We start from the raw sequence: 16,989 nt of genomic DNA on the forward strand, positions 1-16,989 counted from the left end.
ACTAGATAAATGCATAAAGCGAAACATTTGTTGAGCACCCACTGCATACTGGAGATGCCAGGGGAACAGGACAGCACACAGCCCAGTGGGGGAGACATACGCATACCGGAGGTGCTTTGGACAGAGAATAATACCACTAGGGCTCTGAGGGTTCTTTTGCTCTCCTAAGGTCACAGAGGGTCGGGGAGGTTACAGGGAGGTCTCCCAAACCTGAACACGGGTTTGTCTTGGAGTCGGAAAGGGGAGGAGGCAGGAGTGCTCCCCACTGGCTCAGGGAGGCCTGCTGCCCTCTGTGAACCCCATTCTGGACCAGGCTGTATGGGCGCTGGACAGAGGAGACAGAGGCCGTGCAGGGGGTGATTTCTGCAGTCCGCTCGCCTAGGTTCAAATCAGACAATTTCTGAGTGACCTTGGAGGAGACGCCTTCCTGTGCCTCAATTTCTTCACGTGTCCACTGAGTGTTGTTGAACATGATGCTCGTGGACTGAATAAATGACCTCACATATGAAAAGGGCTACATAGACCGAGGGGTTCATGACGCCGCATCATCTCCATCACCCCCTTGGGGATGGATCCTGGGGATGCGAGTCTGGCCAGCGGGAACGAGTCCTGGAAGTCGGTGGGGGGGGGAGGGAGATCACTTAGGCCCCCCACCTAGACAAAAGCAGGGTGCCTCCTGTCGGGTCGCTCCCCCACCCCCACCCCCACCTCCGCCTCCAGCGCCTCCTGCCGCCCACCCGGCTCCTCTCTCCGTTCCGCGCCGCCGTAGCTCCGGGCCGGGTTTTGCGTGGCTCCGGCCCGGCTTTGGTGGTGTGGGGGGGGTGCCCGAGGGGGGGCGGAGGTGGCGGAGCCGCGAGTCGCAGCGGCGGCCGCGGCGGGCGGAGGAGATGCGGCCGCGGCGCGCCCCGGGTCCGGCCGCCGCGCAGCGCCCCCCCCGGAGCCGACGCCAGCGCGCCGGGGGCCGGGGCTGAGCCCCCTCCCCCCAGCCAGGCGCCGCGGGCCGGGGGCGGGGAGAGCGCGCGCCCCCAGCCCCCTCCCCGCGCGGGATGCCCGGCTGAGCCGGCCGGGCCGGGACAGGTGCGCGCACGGCCCCCCCCGCCCGCGCCCTCCCGCCCTCGCGCTCCCTCCCGCGCACTCGCGGCGCGGCGGCTCCGAGGTAAGCGCCCCGGGGCGTCTGCGGAGGGGGCTGGGGCGGCGCGGTCCCGGGGTGTCTGTCGGCACGCAGCCGGGGGGCCGACTCGTCGGCCGGGGCGGCCGGGTCAGGCGCCGGGATGGGGGCCCGAGGGCCCCGCCGCCGGGAGGGGGATGGATGTGGCCGGCGCGGGGCTCTGGGGGGGGCCATCGCGGGAGGATCTGTCAGCGACGCAGCTGGGGAGGGGGCTGGATGGGGGTCGCCGTGTGGAACGGCGTCATGGGGGTCCGGTGGCGACGCTCCGGAGGGGCTGGGGCTGGGCCTGGGGCGCTGAATGAAGCACCATCATGGGGAGTCTAATGGCACCGCAGCCGGGGGGGGGGGGGGGGGGCTGGATTGTTGCCTGGGGGCCTGGATGTGCAGCTATAATGGGGGTTCTGTCGGCACCGCAGCGGGTGGAGACTCTGTCCGGGGGGGCCGTGGGAGGCACAATAACGGGGCTCGCGGCTGCGCCGCTGGGGAGCTGGATTGGGGCCCAGGTGGGGGGTTCGGGGCCGACAGGGGCCTGCGGGCCGGGGGCGCGGGGGGTGCTGGGGGGCGGAGCCCTGAGCGCCGAGTCGAGGCGGACCCGGGACCGGTGCGGTGGTCCTGGCCCGGCGCGACCCCTCCGCCCCGCTCCGCGTCCAGCCGCCGCACCTTGGGCGCCCCGAGCCCTCTCCTGCCGCACGCCCGGCCCGGGAGAGTCCGGGGGCCCGGGCGGCGGGGGAGGGGCCGCGGTGGGGGCAGAGAGCCCGCGGGCCCGGAGCCCCTCGCTGCAGTGGGGGCCTGGGGGTTCGGGGCCCCCCAAGAGCTGACAAAGGGACAAAGAAAGCGTCTCTCTCCGAGCGCGCCGGGAGAGGTGGGGGCGCCTAGTGGGGCCCCCCTCCTGCGGGCGCTGATTGGTCCCCGGGGCGGGGGTCACGTGCCCCCCCTCTCCGCCCTGCTCTCCGCCTGCGGGCGCCCTCCGAGTTTAGGGCACCTCCCAGAGGGGGCGCTGCTGTAGGACCCCCCCCCAGCCACCCCTGCCCCTGCCCTGGACCAGTAGATGCTGGAGCTGGGAGTATTTGTAAGAGTCCCGGGGCTGGAGATGATTCACAGCCCCTCAGCCCCTGTTGGGCCCTCCGAGGTCTTTGGTGTCCTCCCCGCCTCGCCCCACCGCCACCCCCTCCCACCCCTAGGGTGTCATCTTTGACCTGCAGCCTGGAGGTCGACTGAGGCTTGGAGTTCTGGGGAGGGGCCTCCAAGCTTTGGGGATCTGGCTTTGGGGTTAAGGAGGAAAGTGGGAGGGTGGCCTGCAGAGGGGACCCCCCCCACCCCATTTACAGAATTGCATTTCTTCCTATTTCTCCGCCTTCCCTCAGCTTCTCAAGGAGTCCCCTGGCTGGAGCATCCCCTCCTCCATGGGCTCCCCCCACCCAGCCTCTTTCCCACCTCCTAGGACACGCCCCTGGTTTCCTTTAGGGCTGAATCTGGGGATGTATCTGGGCAATTGCCCCAACCTCTATTTAGAATGAGTGCAGGATGTGGGGAGATGGCTGGGGCTCCCGGGCAGGGTCCGGGCCCACATCGGAGGGGGCCCCAAGCTCTCGGGGAAGTTGGCTGGGAGGTCACTGTGGCCTATGGGAGATCCGTTGAATGCTGGGGAGGTGGCAGCCCTGAACTGGCCCGTTCCCAAGAGTAGATGTGGAAACTGAGGCCCAAGAAATTGGCGCAGTGGGTAGAGAAGGAAGCCAGACCTCTCCCCTCCTTCTCCCAGACAGGGCTGGGGGGAAAGGAGCCGCCTTGCCAGCTGAAACCCAGGAGCCCTCCGGAAGGTTACCCCAGAGCCCACCCCCTGTCCGCTCCGGGCTGCGTGGAAATGTAGACCCGGAGCTCCGGGTGCCCCAGCCCTCTCTAAAAGAAAAACTTCGGCGTAGAGGGAAAAACTGGGGCTAAGAGGAGGAGCACAGCTGTGTGACCTCAGACGGGGGGAGGGGGGGCGGCTAGCCCTCTCTGGGCTGCCATCTCCCCCGGAGGCGATCTTTGGGTTTAGGGCCTGAGTGGAGGGAGATGAGGCAAAGAGAGGTCACCCAAGGATGCCCTGGATTTGTACCTCCTCACTCTCCCGCCAGTTCCTGTCTTCCTTGTGCCGGGGCTGAGCACCCACGGGTCCTCAGGATCCTGTCACCTCCTCTGCTTTAAGGTGAGAAGGTGTCTCTGAGCAGAGGTATTGCTGCCCCGGGAGGGGCCCCCTCCACCTCTAGATTTTTCTGTCCGCCTCTGTCCACTGGGCTAAGAAAGTGCTGGAGACAGGCTGCAGGAGGGTTTGTCCACCGCAGTGGCTGCCCAGGGCTTGAGGTGGGAGTTGCCGGGTTACCTGGGGCTGGACCTGGAAGATAGAAATCAAGCTGTCCTTGGAAAGGTGACCCTGACGTCAGCCCGCAGAACAGGTGAGCTGGGTCCCTGGAGGCTGAAGGACATGCCGGGCGCTCCCGTCTCCTGGGAAGGTGGTATCCCTGGCTGACCCCAGGGTGTGGCCCGTCTTGTGTGCCTGGCTCTTTGTCAGGAGATGCTGGGGGCCCAGACAGGCCTCGGCCAAGCCTTAGGACAGGTGGAATCAGGGACGGCTGCCTGGAGGAGGGGGAGCTGGAATTGGACTTGAGGGATGGGAAGGATGTTGCCAGGAGAAGAGGGGGCCCGGGATTCGAGGGAGAGGGTGAGGCAAGCATAGCCACGGCAGGGCGTGTTGGGGGAGCCCTGAGTGGCTGGACTATTTTCGGGGTGGGAGATAATGAGCAATTGGGCCTGAGAGCTGGAGAGCGGCCAAGAATGTCAAGTTGAGCTTGGGCTTTATCCCAAGAGCAGTTAGGAGCCACAGGGCGTTTTAGAGCAGAGGAGGGAACGGCAACGATTTAGACCTTAAGCACCCCAAGGGAAGGGTAGCTACCGGGAGATGGGCTCCTGGAAGCCCAGTGAGCTGCTTGGAGTGGTGGTGAGTTGCCTGTCCCGGGAGGCAGGCAAGTGAGGTTGATAGCCATCTTTCCAGAATCCTGGAAAAATAAATCTGGTATCTGTTGGGGCCCAGGCGCCCTTCCACGTTGCTCTGAAATTCCCAGCTACTGTGGGTGTTTTGAACTGTAACATTTAAGAGACGGTGCTTCTGAGACTCTAAGCTGCTTAAGGGGCTGGGGATTCTCAGCTTGACTCGTCCAAGACCCGGACCCAGCAGTGATGAGGGCTGACTGGGAGCGGGGCCTCACTGAGCACAAGTGGGGGGAACGCGAGGCTCAGGGCAGCCCCAGACTCAGGCCCCAGCCCCCTGCCCCACACCCTGTGGTTGAAGCACCCCCCGCCCCCCCCAGCCAGGTTTCCGCGCTTGGCCTGACAGGGCTGGACTGGGCCGTACTCTCTTGTCATCACGGCCGTGGGGGATGCGCAGGTACAGCGACGGGCATTAGGATGTGCCGTGGGGGGCACTTGAGAGGCCGGGGACCCCTCTTCCACTCCTTTAGGTGGGGTATGGGGCCCCAGCAGCCCCCCTCCACGACCCTCCCCTGGTGGCCCACCCCAGGGCCCTGCAGGGAGAGAGGCCCAGGCCAGTGAGGACTACGTTTCCCAGGATGCACCTTGCCTCCCAAGGGCGGACCTAGGGGAGAACTTCCCAACTGCAGGAGCCCAGAGGAGGATTATGGGTTCTCAGAGGAGCCTGGGGGAGACCTGGCCCCAGGGCAGCTGGAGAGATCGGTCACCCCACAGAAGCTCCCGTGTGCCATGTCCCACGCTGGGTGACGGGGGGATCCCAGAGAAGAAGGCTTCAGCTCCAGTGCCTAGTTGGCCCTTGAGGGGCTTCCCGGCCCGGAGAAGGGGAAACCGGCGGACCCTGGCCCTCTCTGCCCCATGGAGTCAGAGCCCAGGCACAAGGAGCAAATGGGGCTGGGGCATGTCGGTCTCTGCCCAGTGGATCAGAGAAGATGAGCAGAGGAGGGGCATCGAGGCTGGGGCTATGGTGGATGTGTAGGAGTTCGCAGCACAGGGGTGGCTACATACTTTGATAGTTTTAGAACTTTCTCCCTTTCTGGGAGGCCAAAGAGTCAGAGCCCCTGGGTGGTTGAGACAGTCTCCCTCACTGAATTACTGCCCTTAGACATTGCCCACTCGGGTCAGCCCGACTTGGGCTTGAGTCAAGCGTCTTTGCTCATTCACTCACGCACTCATGCTCCCTTGAGACTTGGCTTACCCATTTGTAAAGCGTGGATGCTGTTCTCTGTCCCTTAGGGCTGAACATTTAAAGATGAGGACACAAGGGACCCGCCAGGCCTAGTCCTATTGTTTTGCTTACTCCAGGGAAAATATTAACTTTGAAAACCAGAAACTTGTGGCCTCTGGCCCTGATCTGATTTAGAGCTGTGCGGTCTCTGCGCTCACTCAAGATGGTTTAATAAGCATCTGCCTATGCTCTTGGGTGCTGGGTGCTGGGTGCTGGGTACCCAGACATGACCAAGGCTGACGCGGCCCGGCCTTTGTTGGACCCACAGCCAGGCGGGGGACACATGGATCCTGACTAGGAAATAAAGTAAATCGACTCTAACACGTTTTCCTGAAGATAATAACAGTGGACGATGTAGGCGGGGAGGGCGGGGCTGTTTAGCCGGTGGTGTCAAAGAGCGCGTCCCTGAGGAGCGCATCCGCATCGGAGCAGAGGCCTGGAAAGTGGGCTGCAGCCAGTCAGGCAGGGATCTGGAGGAAGAGCATTCCAGGGAGAGGGTGTGGTCGGTGCAAAGGGCCTGGGGCAGGACCCTGCCGGCTGCATTGGGTGCATTGGAGGCCTGTGTGGCTGAGCTGGGCGAGTGAGCAAGCAAGCAAGCGAGGGAGGGGGGAGAGGGGAAGGAGAGGCAGGCTTTGCCAGGCCTTGGGGGCCTCAGGGGAGGACTTGGGCTCTACTGCCAGCCAGCAAGGCTTGAACCCTGGAGGGGTGGGGCCGAGGAGGGCGGCACCTGACTCGGGTGCTCAGGGCCCTCTTCTGGCTGCTGTGGGGGCATCGGTCTCCGGGCCACTAGGGCCAGAGCTGGGCGACTGGGCGGAGGCCTCCGTGCTGGCCCAGGGGAGCCACGATGGGGGCCAGCCGGGCAGAGGCAGGAGGGGGGCGAAGGTGGTGGATAGAGGAGGTGGGGGACTTAAAGAGCGGGAGGAGGGAAACGGGGCCCCTTCCTCTGAGGGGTGCGGCCCACTGTGGCCCAGAGTGTGGGGTCTACACTGTATGGCCTGGAAGCCTGGCCGCTTCCTAGCTGTGCAACCTTGGGCCTGTTGCTCACCCACTCTGGGCCTCAGTTTCCCCAACTGTAAAGGGCTAAGAAGAACCCGCCCCGCCCACCCCACTAGTACTTTCTGTAAGGCCCACAGCATAGGGCTTGGAGCACGACAGATGCCCCTGGGTGTTCGCCGTCACTGTCCTTTGAGGGTCCGAGCCCCAGGCTCCGGGGGGAGATGGGGCACAGATTAGTGCGGCAAATTCTCTGAGGTCAGAAGACAGGGGCCTCGGGCCCCCACTATTTTTCTCTGTTAATGTGCAGTTCTCACGCCCCATCCCCCAGGACCCATGTCCCTCTGCCAGCATCTCTGCCATTCCTGAGCCCTGACTCACCCAGACTTGTGGTCCACTCTGACCCCAGGGCTGTCCCCCAGGACCTATCTCCCCGCCTTTGTCTTTCGAGTTCATTTGCCAGGTCTTCTGTTCCCAGCAACAGGCGGCCCAGCCCTGCCTGCTCCCCGCCCAGGAGCTCTCAGTGGGGTCCCACTTGGGGATACCTGTGGCCTCCCACACAAGGCCTCTGGGGGAGGGGCAGGTGGGCTAGAGGAATCCCAAGTGGAGGGGTCGCCCACCTGGGAGACACGAGGGCTCCCAGAATCCCGAGAAAGGAGGGCTGGGCTCGCCATGCTGTTGGACCCCAAGGGCAAGAACGAGGTTGTCCTCCCCAGAGGGGAGCCCCCTAGCGCGAGCCTCTCCTGCCCTCTGCCCCCCAGGAGCAGGCCCAGCTCACCAACAGCCCCAGGCCTGCCCAGACTTCCCCACTTGGGAACCGGTGGGTGTCCGCCCCGTCCCCAGCCCCACTCTGGATTCCCTGGGCACCCCCAGCCCCCTTGGGCGGCCCCCTCCCGGCCCTCTAATTACCCGCTGGGTATAAATGACACTTTAATTTTCTCAGAATGGTCGCCGCATCATCGTGGAGAAGCCAGCCCCCCCTTCCCCGTTCCTAATTACAAGTTGCTGCTTCCGATTTGCCTCCTGGCGGCCCAATTTCCAAACAGTGATTAAAATTAATTACCCAGGAGCCCCCCCACCCTCTCCCCGTCTGGGCCTGGAGCCCCGGGGGCCAGTCCATGGCCCCCCCTTGAGGTCCTGCCCCTGCCACCTGTTCTCCACGCCGCCGCCTCCCCACCCCGAGTGGCCCGGGGACAGGACGGCCTCTCCGGGGTCTCCGCTGCTCGCCCGCCGACGTGCATTTGGGCTCCGCAGCCCGTGCCCACGGGCACGCAGCAAGGGGCGGCATAAGCCAGTGGGCCCGGGGTCGGGGATCCTGGCTGCGCCCTTCCATGCTGCGTGACCTTGGCCGAGTGGCTTCACTTCTCTGGGCCTGTCTTTCCATCCTTGACCTCGCTGGGCTGGCGTGGGCAGGAAATGAGTTCCTGCTGGGGGGCCGTCGGGGCCACAGGGTGTAGGGGCTTCGAGAAATCTTAGCTGCAGTCCCCGTGGGCGGACGTGGAAGGCGGCTCAGGAACTCTTGAGCCCCATCCTCTTCCTCTTCGAGAGAGACACTCAGCATGAATGGAGTGTTTCCTGAATGCCCAGCTCGGGCGAGCCCTTGACACACAGGACCAGGGCGCTCTGAACCTCCTGCCGTGCCGGTACACAGTAGGTGCTCAGCAGAGTCTCCCATAGACAGCTCCCTTGCAGCTCCCTTACAGGTGGACTTTCGGTGCGCTGTCACCCGGCCGGTATTCAGGCAGCGCCTACTGTGTGCCTCGGAGCTGATTCACAGAGGGGGGCAGCAGGAGGCGCCGCTGCACCCCAGACTGGCGAGGGACGAGTTAACCGGCATCCAGTAGCCTCTGGAGGGTGAGGGGCCCCTCTCCGCAGCCCCTCCTCGGCCGCGGCCCCAGGGACTCCCTCTGGCTGCTGTGCCAAGTTCCTAGACAGCCCCGAAGGCCCGGCTGGGCGGCCACGGCGGGCGGGGGCGGGGGAACTGAGGCAGCTGGAGGAGGCAGCTGTAAGCAGAGCCGGTAACCAGACCTGGAAGGCGCGGGGGCCCGGCTGCCCGGCTGGGTTACCCGATCCCCCCGGGGACACCGGGCCCCTGGAATCCTGGGGCAGGAGCTCCTTCTCTGGAACTGGAAGCATCCCGCCCCCCACCCTGGCCCTGGCGGGTGGAGCAGCGGACTCCTGGCCTGGCCCGGAGTCCCCTGTCGAGGTGCAGAGAGGCCCAGAGAGGGTGAGCGGCTGGCCCAAGGCCGCCCAGCCGGGCCGCACGCGCATACCGGGCCCTGTCGCGGTGCCTTCCGTGCCGGGCGAGGACGTTGAGGCTTGGTGTCTGGTCTGGTGCAGGGGGAGCCTCCCAGGTCTGGGACCTTCCTGCTGTAACGGTTCCAGCCCCCAGGCTTTTGCCCGCGTGGAGCACCCTGCCCCACATCCTCCCCACTGTCCCGTGCCAGCCTCCAGGCCTCCACTGGAATGTCCCTCCTCCAGGCGGTCCCCCCAAGCCCAGACCTGAGCAGCCCCTTTACCATATGCCACTACCTCCCCCGCCTGATGCACTTCTACTTGGTCAATGTTATCAAAGTCCCCAAGTTCCGTTATTTGGTAACATGTGTCCCCTCCCATCTCCCCAGTGGATGGAGGGGCCCCAAGAAAGGCAGGGCTTGGCAACAGGCTTGGTCGCCGCTGTGTCCCCATGCCTGCGACAGTGCCCAGCACACAGATGGCACACAATAACTGCTCGTGGAATGAGTGAATGAGTAGCTCCCAACGTGGGGTACACAGTTGGTCCCCGGGGTGATGGGGTTGGGTGGAGCTGAAGGAGGTGTGGTGGGCTGGGGGAGCCCAGGGAAACCGAGGCTGTGTCAGGGGCAGTCAAGGAAGGCTTCCTGGAAGAAGGCACACCCACACGTAGCCGATAGAGATGGCGAGCAGGAGTCGGCTGAGCAGCAAAAGTGAGGTTACCCTGTCTGGGTGGTTGAGGGGCTTCCCGGGGAGCAGCCGGGCCTTGAGAAGGTGGAAGATGTCCCCCTCGGGAAAGACCTGGATGTGGCACTGGGGACTTCGACACACGCCTGGCAGGACAGGAGGGCAAGGGAAGGGTCAGGTCGTTCCCGGGGTGGGAGGGGTCCTCGAGTGTCACGCGAAGTCCACCTGCTCTTCGGCGGGCACTGGGGAGCCACTGCAGGCCTTTGAGCCTGGTGCGGGCTGCACTGGCCAAGAGGTGCTTGAGGGGAGCGGGACCAGAGGGGAGGGTGGCGTCGCTCTTCCACCCCAATTCTCAAAAAGCCCAAGTGGGACGTGCCAGGCCCCCAGGCCTTTAGCCGGTGGGAGCTTCTGGAAGCAAGAAGGATTTAAGGTAGATTGAAAGTAGAACTTCTGTGCTTGGGCAGAGGGGATGGGGGGGATCCTCCGCGGGGGCGGGTTCATCCTGGAGGCGCATGTGGCCAGAGCCTCCAATGTACAGACAGAGTGCGGTGGTGACACTGGCGACACCACGGTGATCCTGCTGGTCGCTCAGCCCTCCCCCTGGAGCTGCAGGATCTCGCGTGGCCCGCCCAAATCGAGATGCGCCCTTAGTGTAAAACACCTACCAGGCTCCGAGGATTAAGTGGGAAAACCAGCCCTTGAAATGCCTCCTTGATCGTTTTTACATTGATTGCTTGTGGGAATAACGCTGTTTTGGATCTAGGGAGTTAAACAAAACACATTATTTAAATCGCATTTCCCCCCTTTTTTTTTTTTTAAAGGTATTTTTTATTTATTTATGATAGTAACAGAGAGAGAGAGAGAGGCAGAGACATAGGCAGAGGGAGAAGCAGGCTCCATGCACCAGGAGCCCGACGTGGGATTCGATCCCGGGTCTCCAGGATCGCGCCCTGGGCCAAAGGCAGGCGCCAAACCGCTGCGCCACCCAGGGATCCCTCGCATTTCCCCTTTTGAAGGTGCCCCCCCCCACCGGAAACTGCAAACGACCGACCCAGGTCAAGGGGGCAGAGGCGCTGGTCTGGCTTGTGTCCTTTAGTCGTCATAGCCACATGTCATAGCCACATCGTAGGTTTGGGCTTGTGGTCACCTGCTGCTTAGAGATGGGGAAACCAAGGCCCACATGGGGTGGGGGTGGGGTTTGGGGTGAGCGTGGGAGGGCTCACAGCCGAGAGGAGGCTTTGAACCCCGGGCCCAGCAATTGCGGACGCCGCGCCGCTAACCTGGAGCTCTTCGGCCAACTGCGTTGTGTGTCTAACCCGCATTCTGGGACTCAGTTTCCCCAACCCACCAACGAGATTAGACCGGGGAACGGCCCGCCTGGTGCCCACAGTTAGTTGAGGCCCTCGGAAACTGTTTGATGGCCAGAAGGCCATCAAGTGGGGACGGGGGGTGGCGGGCAGCAGCTTCACGGGGGCAGGGCGGGGGGCACGCAGGCTGACACACTGTGTGTCGTGCAGACGGCCTGCCAGTGCGGGGGCGCGTGGGGGCGCTGGGGCTGCATCTGTAGATACACGAGAACACACAGAGGGTGTTACGTGCTGTGGATGTCGGGGCCTATGGACACTGCGGGGGGGCCCACACCTGTGGACACGTGCGTGTGCGGATGGGGCGGGCCAGGTGGAACCAGGGAGGAAACCCCGTCTGGATCCCCCTCCTGATGCTGACGCTTCGTTCGTTCACCTACAAGCCCTGACTGAGCACCAGCGGTGTGCCACATGCGGTGGGGACAGGTCGTTGACCAAGACACACCCGAGACCGCTGTCCCGGGGCTCACCGTCCAGGGGGGGCAGACGGGCTCCGAACAGGCTATGTGGGTGATTGTTTTACTTAGGGATCGCCCGTGCACGAAGACTGTTGTGCACACGGGTCCCTGCAAGGTTGGGCGGGTCTCGGTGGGGCCCGGGGCTCTGCATTTCCAAGGGCTGCAGGTGAGGCCCCTGCTGCTGGTCTGAGGGGCCAGGTTCGGAGTAGCAAAGGGTCTAAATTGGACCCTCGGAGAGTGTGGGGAGGGTGGAGGCCCCCGAGGGGGCTGTGGCTTTGCAGCAGAGACCTGAGGTGAGGAGGGATGTGGTTATCCTTCCCCGGGGGCCCTGGGGCAGGAGCGCACCTGCCCTGTGGGAGGAGGCCCGTGTGGCTGGAGCAGCGTGGGCGTGGGAGATGGGGAGGAGGGGGCTAGGGCCAGATCCTGCAGGGTCTGGGGGCGGCAGGGGGGAGGCTTTGCCCTGGGGCTGTGGGCAGAGGAGGGCAGGGCCTGACTTGATGACTCACGGGCGCCGTCTGGTGGCCGCCACGGGGAGCCTGGACCAGGGCGCGGGGCGGGGGGGGGGGGGGGGGGGGGGGTGACACTGCAAGGGTCCGGGCAGGGGCAGGGCAGGGGCAGGAGGCGTAGGGGCCTCACCAGGACCGCGCTGGCAAGGAGTGAGATTTCCGGATAAAGGTGAATGCAGAGCCGGCAGGACTGGGGGCTGGGGGGATCCCTGGGTGGCGCAGCGGTTTAGCGCCTGCCTTTGGCCCAGGGCGCGATCCTGGAGACCCGGGATCGAATCCCACATCGGGCTCCCGGTGCATGGAGCCTGCTTCTCCCTCTGCCTATGTCTCTGCCTCTCTCTCTCTCTCTGTGACTATCATAAATAAATAAAAATTTAAAAAAAAAAAAAGGACTGGGGGCTGGGGGCCAGGGTGTTGGGGGAGCGGGGCAGGACTCCCAGGCGGCGCCTGAGGCAGGGGTGACAGAGGGGGCACCAGCTGCGGGGGGAGCCTCAGCCGCCAGTCGCGAGGTCACCTTGATTCCCAGCATCCTTCAGGTGAAAGTCCCAATAGGTTTTATGTGTTACCTGTTTGGAACTTACGAGCTGATCCTAAAGTTTACACCGAAGTGTCAGAGGCCAGAGGCCCGAAGAGGTGCCGGGTGGGAGAGGTTTTCCAGAAGGAAACTGGAACCTGTGTCAAAGTTATAGTAACTACGGGGACACTGGGGTGGCTCAACAGTTGAGCCTTGGTCCAGGGCGTGACCCCGGGTCCCGGGATCGAATCTCGCATCAGCTCCCTGCATGGAGCCTGCTTCTCCCTCTGCCTGTGTCTCTGCCTCTGTGCCTGTGTGTGTCTCTCATGAATAAATAAAATCTTAAAAACGAAAAAAGTTATAGTAACTACGGAGCGGGGAGGACAGGAAGGCAGTCGGGCCCGGGGGCTCCCCGAGGAGCAGAGGCGCTAAAGCAGAGCAGCCCTGAGGGATTTCTGCCCCCGCCTCAGTCTTCTCATCTGCACAGTGGGCTCGAGTGCCGAGAGGTGGAGGCCGCAGCAGAGGCCCGGCCGCAGCGTGAGGCGACCTGATGGGGGCTGGTGCGCTACTGCTCCACGACTGTCCCTCCGTGGGACGTGGACGAGTGTGGGTGTGGACGAGTGTCCCTGGGGCTGCAGGAGGAGGCACGCCCCTTCCATAGGCAGGCGAACATGAGGGGGCCTAGATACCCTCCACGTCGCGGGGTGCACCTGCTGGCCACACGGCTCCCCCCCCCGCCGCCCCGTCTGGCCCTGGTGGTGGCTCCCGGTGGCCAGGTGCTTGGGCAGGTGGTGGCGCTTCTTCCGGGCAGGCGGGCGCCGGGTGGCTGCTGGCAGAGGCGCCTCGAGTTTCATGCAGAGGCAGATGGTCTTGGGGGGGCGGGGGCCGGGGGGAAGTGCTGGGGCCTCCAGGAGCCCCAGGTCGGGGGGGAAACCGAGGCCAAGTGCAGTGAGTTGGCCCCAAAGTGGCCCAGACTCCCCCCAAAAAGAGCACGTGGAGTTCAGTTCTGTGTTATAATCAAAATAATATTAACCGAGCAGGTTTCAGCTTCAGCTCTGCTGCCTCAGTTTCCCCATCTGTCTGGGGGTATATTAACAGTACCCACTTCTCGGGTGTGTTGTGTGGATTAAATGAATTAATTTAGGTTTTTTCAATACCTGGCACATAGTAAGCACTTGGTGTTCGCTACCTTTATTATTTTTTGAGCTCCCACTGTATGCAGGGCCCTGTGCGCAGGGTGCTGGGGACACAGTGGTGGCCAAGACCCTGTCCTGCCCTCTCCAGAGGCTCACAGTCCAGTGGGGAAGACAGACAGCTGGGCAGTTAGAAGATGGGGCGATCAGGACGCTAAGGGGGAACACGTGGGAACCTGGAGGAAACCCATCTGGGCTGATCTGGGAAGGCTTCCTGGAGGAGGTGTCTGAGAAGAACAAGTACCGGGTTACTGGGAGTGGGAGGAAGGTGTGCCAGGCAGAGGGAACAGCATGCACAGATGTCCAGAGGTGGAGACAGGATGGAGAGAGGAGGTGCTGGGACTTCATTTGGAGGAAGCTGGGGAGCCATGGAAGGGTTTAGAGCAGAAGTTCTCACCTGGGGATGGGTTTGCCCCGCAGGGGACACTGGACAAATGTCTGGGGAAACCAGTGGTTGTCACATGGGGGGTTCTCCTGGCAGCAAGGGGTGGGGGCCAGGGATGCTGCTCAACACCCCGCAGTACCCAGGATGCCCCCCACCCCCGAGAGAATGGTCACGCTGGATGTCAGCAGTGCCCAGGGGAAGAGACCCTAGTTTAGAGCAGGGGAAAAACAGGTGAGATTTGCGTTCTAGAAAGATGCCTGTGGGGGATCCCTGGGTGGCGCAGTGGTTTGGCGCTTGCCTTTGGCCCAGGGCGCGATCCTGGAGACCTGGGATCGAATCCCACATCAGGCTCCCGGTGCATGGAGCCTGCTTCTCCCTCTGCCTATGTCTCTGCCTCTCTCTCTCTCTCTGTGACTATCATAAATAAATAAAAAATTAAAAAAAAAATTAAAAAAAAAAAAAAAAGAAAGATGCCTGTGCCACCTTGAGGAGGATAGAGAAGGGGCAGGACTGGAGGCCCGGAGACCAGGTAGGAGGTGGGGGCTGGGCTGCAGAGCCCTCAGGGCAGGGGAGGGGATGGAGGGGTAAACACCCCACTCTTTGGCTAGGGGACGACGGGGCTGGTGGAAGAGCCAGGCTCGAGAAGCCCAGGCTGGGTCCCAGGGGTCCCTGGGTGGACCTGTGGGGCTGGGGCAGGTGGACAGAGGGAGCAAACGGACTCCTTCCCAGCCCCCGGTTGCTGCATCACAAAGTTGAGAAAACCAGGAGGAAAAGTTAGTCACCATCCCGTCCCGTCCCATCCTGACCCAGGGCCTCGGGTGTTAGGTGACTGCTAGCCTCCCTGGGTCGAGGGTCGAGGGGGCGCGCTGGGTGGTCGTTGGTCTCATTGTGGCCATTAGGGTGCTCGACACCTAGGAGCAGAGCCTGGGTTCCACCCGGCGGCCGCATCGTCTCTGGTGGGACCACAGCCCCAAAATCACACCCTCCGCTCTCACGTCTGCAGAATGGGCTGGTGCTACCCCACTCCTGCTAGAGCCAGTGGGGGGGGGCTCTGTGAGGTAATTCCTGGAAGCCCCCCAGCGCCAGCTTCTGGTACTTACTATGCCGACGGCAACAACAGGAATCGTAATAATCAGCATTTACTGAGCGCCTGCGGTGTGCCGGGTGCTATGCTAATACCCGCCACGGGCCTGTGGGGTCGGGACTGCCCATGCCCATTTTACAGATGAGGGGATGGAGGCCCAGAGGCGGGCGGCAACCTGGCCAGGGTCACTCAGCCCATCAGTGGCGGAGCCGGGATTTGAACCCTTGCAGCCTGGCTCTGGGGTCCTGCCCCTGGCAACGATGCTGCATGGCCAGTGAATGGAAGCTTTGTTTGGGAGTTTCTTTTTCTTTTCTTTTTAATTTAATTTAAAAAAAATTTTTTTAATTTTTATTTATTTATGATAGTCACAGAGAGATAGAGAGAGAGGCAGAGACACAGGCAGAGGGAGAAGCAGGCTCCATGCACCGGGAGCCCGACGTGGGACTCGATCCCGGGTCCCCAGGATCGCGCCCTGGGCCAAAGGCAGGCGCCAAACCACTGCGCCACCCAGGGATCCCTCTTTTTAATTTAATTTAATTAATTAACTTAAAAATTTTTTAAAGCTTTTATTTCTTTTCTTTTTTTTTTTTTTTTTAATTTCATTTATTCATTCCTGAGAGACAGAGAGAGGCAGAGACACAGGTAGAGGGAGAAGCAGGCTCCCTGCGGGGAGCCCGATGTGGGACTCGATCCCAGGACTCTGGGGTCACGATCTGGGCCGAAGGCAGACTCTTAACCGCTAAGCCACCTGGGCATCCCTGGAAGTTTCTTAGGTTACATATTATTCTGATAGAACGTGGAATAAAATGCACAGGGCATCACCTCACAGCCCTTAGGATGGCAACTACAAAAAAAAAAAAAAAAAACAGAAAACAACATGTTAGCAAGGATGTGGAGAAATTGGAACCCTCGTGGGCTGCTGGTGGGAATGTGAGATTGGGGCAGCGCTGTGGCCAACAGTCTGGCAGTTCCTCAAAGAAGTTAAACATAGAATTAGCACGTGATCCTAGGTTTATACCCCCGAGAATCGAAGGACAGGCCTCCAAGAGATGTTCACAAACCCATGTTCATAGCAGCATTATTCACGACAGCCAAGAGGTGGAAGCAACCCACGTTTCCATCGACGGGTAGATGGATAAGCACAAGGCGGTCTGTCTGCACCCGGAATCCCAACCCAGCCTCAGGGAAGAAGGGACCCCAACACCTGCCCCTGCATGAACAGACCCCGAGGACACCGGGCTCAGGGAGGGGACCCAGGCCCAGAAGGACGCCTCCCGCAGGACCCCACTCCCAGGAGGTCCCCAGAGGAGGCCCGTGCACAGAGACAGAGAGGAGGTGGTGGGACCAGGGGTGGGGCAGGGGGCGGGGGTCAGTGCTTCCTGGGGACGGGGCCTCCGTGTGGGGAGACGGAAGGGTCTGGAGATGGTGGTCGGGGAGGCTGCGCGGCGGGGTGAGTGTGCTTCGTACCCTGAGCTGCGCCCTTGGAAATGGTCAGGATGATAAATTTATGTTATATATATTTAACACAATATAGGCTCAGCGGATTAAGCATCTGCCTCCCTCTTGGGTCGTGGTCCCGGGGTCCTGAGATCGAGCCCCACACGGGGTCCCCTGCTCAGCAGGGAGCCTGCTTCTCCTTCTCCCTCTGCTCCTCCCCCCTGCTCATGCTCTCTTTGTCAAATAAGTAAATAAAATCTTTTCAAAAATTAAAAATTTAAAATACTAAAGAAAAATGGGGCAGCCCTGGTGGCTCCGCGGTTTAGTGCCGCCTTCAGCCCAGGGCCTGATCCTGGGGTCCCGGGATCGAGTCCCACGTCAGGCTCCCTGCATGGGGCCTATTTTTCCCTCCGCCTGTGTCTCTGCCTCTCTCTCTCTCTCTGTGTCTCTCATGAATAAATAAATAAAATCTTAAAAAAAAAAAAAAAAGAAAAATGTTGAAAAAAAGAAGGACAGAGCACCTGAGAAGCCTGGCTGACCCAGGCAGGTGTTGTGGCCGAGGAGGCTGGGCCTGAGGGTGGAGCAGGCTGCGGGAGGCTGGAGGCCACCCGGGGGCCTTGACTGCTGTGCCGGGGCTGGGGGTCCCTGGGAGCCATGGAAGGCTGCCGAGCAGGGGAGGAGCCAGGGAAGGAAACTCTTAAGGAAGCAGAGGCATGTCC

At 62.2% G+C, this 16,989-nt stretch overlaps 1 protein-coding gene across 1 annotated transcript in view; it reads left to right on the forward strand.

Annotated features, from left to right (window-relative positions):
* Nucleotides 1-847: 847 nt before the first annotated feature.
* The window catches only part of SEMA6B (semaphorin 6B), a 28,180-nt gene continuing 12,038 nt past the window's right edge, over nucleotides 848-16,989 (forward strand). Inside the window, exon 1 of the mRNA XM_072721719.1 lies at nucleotides 848-1,156. The gene's annotated coding sequence lies outside the window, so the exon portion shown is untranslated. The remainder of the gene's footprint in view (nucleotides 1,157-16,989) is intronic.

This window comes from Vulpes vulpes, chromosome 9 (assembly GCF_048418805.1).
Source record: "Vulpes vulpes isolate BD-2025 chromosome 9, VulVul3, whole genome shotgun sequence".
Lineage (NCBI taxonomy): Eukaryota > Metazoa > Chordata > Mammalia > Carnivora > Canidae > Vulpes > Vulpes vulpes.